Below are 6,700 nucleotides of genomic sequence, written 5' to 3' on the forward strand. Positions count from 1 at the left end.
GCCAGCCACCCCCCGCCGCCCGCACCATTGCCCGCCGCCGCCGGACGCCACCCTCGCTGCCGACCCCACGGCCGCCGCCGGAGTTGCCCACCGCCGCTGCCGTCACGCGACCCGAGGTAGCTGCCGGTTTTCGCAAGAAAATAGTATGGTTTTTTTAGAAACCCTCGGTCTTTTTTTATTAGATCGGTTTATTTTTTCCCTGGTTTAGTTATTTAGCGAACACCCGTTTGTATGTTCGTTTTAACGAACGGTTTTCACTCGTTGGCCGCAGACAGCGAACGTTCGTTCGTTAGCCTGTTCGTCAGTTTTTCTTTTTCCAGGATTTCTCCGCGATTATTTTTATCGCGATTGCTGCCCTGATTTTCATTTTAGTTTATCTTTTCGCTTGTTTATCGGAATCAGGCGATTCAAGCGCCTAGATCTTCGTCTCGAAGCCCTCTTTCTGTTTAATCAACTTGAACAAGATTTTGTTACTGTAAAATTGTACTTTAGTCCAGATTAGTAAATGGATCTTTTTTCTTTCGCAGTTTGAGTTTCGTTGCTACGTTTGATTTGATTCTTTTTGCAAACCAGAGTTATTAAGTTGAACTTTCTGGTTAGTTCTCTTATTTGAGTTTTGCCCGTGCTTCTAGTTGAGTTCTTATTGTATGCTTGTTTGTTTGCGATAGAGTACCCGAAGTGTGAAGCGTGCTACTACGAGTCTCTAGGTTTCACGGACCATCAACAAGGCAAGTAACACTTTGATCATACCTCTTTACTACCCAGTTTTATTGCATTAGATCAATCCTCAAACATTGCATGGTTAGGATCTGATTAACATGTGGGTTTTGAGAAGTAGATGATGAGGTAGAACCTATTGCCCTGTTTATTATCAAACCTTTGGGAGTTACTTCTACGTTGCTTATATTGCTATTCTATGCTTGTAGACGTGGTTTGGGTGAGTGTATTCATGACAGATGTGAGTATTGTTAATTAATGGTTTACTTAAGGTGGCTACTTAAATACACATCTGGGTGGATTGCTTGAGGCACCCTAGAGTACCCAGTGGTTGTCAAGGCACCTGGAGAACCCAGTGCTTACCCAAGGGGATCCCGGAGTACCCGTGTGATCACCCTATGAAATGCCACCCAGGCTCAAAGGGATCATAAGATTATTCATGCTAGAAACTTCCGTGTGCAGCCACAAGCCAATATTGGCTCTGGCATAGTTGAGTAAGTTGCGTGAAGCTCTTGAAGAGGTAGACTAGCAGATGTAGTGGGTTGTAGGTGGTACTATCTATCTAGAGTAGAGAGTTAATGCTTCAGAAATACTGTGTCTCGAATCTCTGACCATGGATGTATTCTAGTCTTGTGGGGAAAAGTGCGCAAACCTCTGCAGAGTGTATAAAATAATCATGGTTAGCAGTGTCCCCGGTTATGGACGTTTTGAGTATCTAGTTCTTGGATTATCATGATGATCTCATCACTCTAAATATAATTTGTTTGGGTTTAATGTTGATGCTTAATTGGGATTGAGTTGGAGGAACCTTCTCAATGTTTAACAACCACCATATAGTTAAATAAAATTTATTCCTTTGTTGTAGGGAAAAATTTGCTTTATGCAAAACTGTAACCATAGAGCTTTCCACCAGCCATATATCCATGTAGTGATAGCATTTGTTCTGTTCATTCCTCTATGTGTTACATTGCCAGCATATTCCATGTGCTGACCCGTTTCGGGCTGCAACGTTCATGTTACAGACTTTTCAGACGACGAGTAAGGTGCCATAGGTCGTTGTCTTTCACTCAGTGATGCGGTTGGAGTTGATGGACTCACTTTATCTTCCAAGCCTTCCGCTGTTATCGTTTATAGATGACCTTAAGCCATATTATTGTAATAAGTTCTCTTTTGAGACATTCGATGTAATAAGTGTGTGATTGCTACTCTATTATAAATCCTCAAGTACTGTGCGTGTTAGCATTACCAATCCAGGGATGACACTGATGCACAGAGATCAGACTGTTTGAGGTCTGGTCGCTACAAGATGGTATCAGAGCACACGCTGACTGTAGGACACGACCACTAAGCTAAAGCCCTAGATCACACTTCTCTTCTCATTTCTGACTCCTCCCCCTTTTCTACTCTTTAGGATGGCGGATGCAAGGAACAAGTTCACTCAACTGGATGAAGATACACCTTTTGGACGACACTTTAAGGAAGTCACTAGATACCTGAACATCGGAATACTAAGCTTCACCGGGACCTACATCGCCACTTTGCCAAAAGAGGAGCGTTGGATGATTCGAGTTCAAATTCCAGGAAGGACGTTCATGCCAGTCACTTAGCCCATAGAGTTTTCCTTTGATGCACCAACCTGGAATCTAGGAAAGAGCATGGCAGCCCACATCACCATGGGACGCATTGGAGAAGTTTACCACAAGGATCTCAAGGATGCTATCTACCAGATTTGTGGGCGCCGAGATGAGCAATGGGAGATGATCAGCACCAGAAAGGATAGATCCATTGCAGCTTTCATCCAGGAGTTAAACCAGCACATTTGTCGCTAGGAGAACCAGATGTGCACAGGCATGATAGATCTAAAGAAGGCAATGACCAGGATCACGGAGCTGGAAGAAGAACTCAAGTATACACGCGATGGATATGAGGAGGAAATGACGATACTCGTGGAGAAGAATGACAATTTGATGAAGAAGCTAGGAATATTCATGGGAGACCCCACGCCAGGAGGAGAAGACGACGATTCCACTTGCTCGGAGAATTACATCATCATCGACGACACCAACTCAGACCATGACGATAGCGATGATGACTATGTTGATGAAACTGGAGTAGATATCATGGAGTCTTCCACCGATCAATTTTTCTAGTCGACCACCATATCAGTAGTAGTATTCCCCCATCTATATAGTATAATCCGAGCACTATTGTAATGATAGTTAGACCGATTGTATGCCCTTGTTTTAATTGATTGGAGTGATATGTTTGTGTTTGTATCTTGTGCATATGGGTAGTGTTTTCCCTCTAGATCTCATTCTATTCTGTTTTCTCATATTTTCTAAACCCATTAGATGCCTCCGAGACGCGACGATGGATTTGCTTTCCCACCGGAGCTCACCCAGTTGATCCAGCAGCAGAATGCATTGATGCAGATACTAGTCCAGAATCAGAATCAGGGGAACAACAACAACAACAACAACAACAACAACAACCCACCACCACCACCACCACCTGTTGATCACTTAGCCCGTTTTCTAAGGCTAAATCCGCCGGTGTTCTCCAGTAGCACCGAGATGATAGTTGCAGATAATTGACTCCACAAGATTGGAAGGGATTTGAGCACTGCAGGATGCACAAATGCGGAGAGGGTGAATTTTGCCACACATCATCTTGATGGACCCGCAGCATCATGGTGGGAGAATTTCACAGCCACTTACCCCATCGACACTGTCACATGGGATCAGTTTCAGCAGGCTTTTCGCACTGCCCATGTTTCAGCAGGAGCTATGGCCATGAAGAAGCGCGAGTTTCGCAACTTGCGCCAAGGAGGACGCACAGTGGGCCAATATGTTGATGATTTTAGTAAGTTAGCATGTTATGCCCCAGATGACGTCGCTACGGATGCAGCTAAGCAGGAGAAGTTTCTGGAAGGACTGAATGATGAGCTGAGCATGCAGTTGATGGTGGCAACCTTCAACAACTACCAGGAGTTGGTAGACAGAGCTCTCATGATTGAAGGGAAGCAGCAGCAGATTGACAACCGCAAGAGGAAGTAGGGACAAGGGAAGTACAATTCTGGAGCTCAGCAGAGACCCGTTTTACCCCGAACTCGAGAGGACACCTTCACCATAACCATGGAGGCCATAATACCAATGGAGGGAGTTCGCATAACCATAGTGGCCCGAAGAATGGGAATAGTAAGGAGGAAACAATGGACAGAACCGTTCCAGCCCAACAACGCCCGCCAACAAGGATCTAAGTCACATTACTTATTTCAAGTGCGAAAAGAATGAACATTACGCTACGGAGTGTTCTGAAGCAAAGAATGGAAATGGTAATGGAAGCTCTGGGAAGAAGCCCAACCCTTTCAATAGGGGACAAGTGAACCACGTGAGCGTGGAGGAGGTTGAAGCGCAACCCGATGCAGTAATAGGTAAGTTTTTGGTTAAGTCATTTACTGCAATCGTTCTATTTGATACTGGTGCATCGCATTCATACATATCAAGGGGATTTGTGGATAAGTTTAACCTGCCAACCCAAGCCCTTAGGTCACCCATGTTAGTAACCTCGCCATGAGCAGAGTATATGGCTAGCCTATGGTGTGATCGGTTACCATTAAGGATTGGTAACTACGTGTTCCCCTCAGACCTAATAGTATTGGAGTCACAAGGACTGGATGTGATATTAGGCATGGATTGGTTATCGAAGTATGGAGGGAACATTGACTGCGCCAGTAAGTCGATTTTGCTCACCACCCCAGAAGGAAGAAGGATCAAGTATGTATCCCGGCATGTGCTGAAGAGGACTCAAGTGAATTCCTTATCAGGAGTTGTACAGGAGGAAGTACAAGTGGTGAAGGATTTCCCTGATGCATTTCCAGAAGAGTTGCCAGGCATGCCACTGAATAGAGACATTGAGTTTTTGATTGAGCTTTTGCCAGGCACATGGCCAATATCTAAGAGACCGTACAGGATGCCCGCAAAGGATTTGGAGGAAATTAAGAAGCAGATTAAGGAGTTACTGGATAAAGGCTATATTCGCCCAAGTTCGTCACCTTGGGGATCACCAGTGCTTCTAGTGGAGAAGAAGGATGTATCATTGAGGATGGTTGTCGATTATCATGGATTGAATGAAGTAACGACCAAGAACAAGTACCCATTGCCGATGATCAATAATTTGTTTGACCAGTTGCAAGGAGCTAAACTATTTTCCAAGATCGATATGCGATCAGGATACCACCAGCTGAAGATTCAAGAGCAGGATATACCTAAGACAGCTTTTACCATAAGGTACAGGCTATATGAGTATATCGTTATGTCTTTTGGTCTGACTAACGCACCTGCCTATTTTATGAACATGATGAACAAGGTGTTTATGGAGTTCTTGGATAAGTTCATCGTGGTTTTCATTAATGATATTCTGGTCTACTCGAAGAATGAAGAGGAGCATAAGGAGCATTTGCGTTTGGTACTTGGGAAGCTCAGAGAACATCAGTTATATGCCAAGTTCAGCAAGTGTGAGTTTTGGTTGAAGGAAGTGGGATTCCTCAGACATGTTATATCCGGAGAAGGAATAGCAGTAGACCCCACCAAGGTTGTCACTGTGACAAATTGGGAAGCACCCACGTCAGTTGGAGAGATCCGGAGTTTTCTTGGACTCGCAGGATACTATAGGAGGTTCATTGAGAATTTCTCTAAGATTGCAAAGCCCATGCCGGAGTTGTTGAAGAAGGACACCAAATTCAAATGGACTGAGGAATGTGAGGCCAGTTTTCAGGAGTTGAAGAAACATTTGGTTACCGCTCCAGTGTTGATTCTTCCAGATCAACGCAAGGATTATCAACTGTATTGTGACGCTTCTTGTCGAGGACTTGGAGCAGTGCTTATGCAGGAGGGAAGAGTTGTTTCATATGCCTCACGACAGCTTAAACCCCATGAGTTGAATTATGCTACACACGATTTGGAGTTAGCAGCCGTAGTGCATGCGTTGAAGACGTGGAGACATTTTCTCATCGGAAACCACTGTGAGGTGTACACGGATCACAAGAGTTTGAAGTATATCTTCACGCAGAAGGAGTTGAATCTTAGACAGAGGAGATGGTTGGAGCTCATCAAGGATTATGATATGAGGTTGCATTATCATCCCCGGAAAGGCGAACGTAGTAGCCGATGCGTTGAGCTGCGAGAGTCATGTCAATACACTCATGACCGGAGAGTTACCCAAGGAGTTAGCAGAGGATCTTCGCGAGCTATGTTTGGAAATAGTTCCGAGAGGCTATGTAGCAGCATTGGAGATTCAGTCTACTTTGATGGACAAGATCCGTGAAGCTCAGAAGATGGACAAGGAGATTGCCGAGATAAAGGAAAGGATGAGCAAAGGTAAAGCTAAGGGATTTCGTGAGGATGAGCACGACACCTTATGGTTTGAGGACCGCGTATATGTGCCTAATGACCCGGAGATCAGGAAGTTGATTGATACGTCTCCAACGTATCTACTTTTCCAAACACTTTTGCCCTTGTTTTGGACTCTAACTTGCATGATTTGAATGAAACTAACCCGGACTGACGCTGTTTTCAGCAGAACTACCATGGTGTTGTTTATTGTGCAGAAAACAAAAGTTCTCGGAATGACTTGAAAATCTATAGAGATAACTTTTGGAAAATATAAAAAATATTGGCAAAAGAACCAAGGACAGGGGGCCCACACCCTGTCCACGAGGGTGGGGGCGCGCCCCCTGTCTCGTGGGCCCCTTGATGCTCCACCGACCTCAACTCCAACTCCATATATTCCGTTTCGCGGAGAAAAAAATCAAGGAGGAAGTTTCATCGCGGTTTACAATACGGAGCCGCCGCCAAGCCCTAATCTCTCTCGGGAGGGCTGATCTAGAGTCCGTTCGGGGCTCTGGAGAGGGGGATTCGTCGCCATCGTCATCATCAACCATCCTCCATCACCAATTTCATGATGCTCAGTGTCGTGCGTGAGT

This window comes from Triticum dicoccoides, chromosome 5B (assembly GCF_002162155.2).
Source record: "Triticum dicoccoides isolate Atlit2015 ecotype Zavitan chromosome 5B, WEW_v2.0, whole genome shotgun sequence".
Taxonomy (NCBI): domain Eukaryota; kingdom Viridiplantae; phylum Streptophyta; class Magnoliopsida; order Poales; family Poaceae; genus Triticum; species Triticum dicoccoides.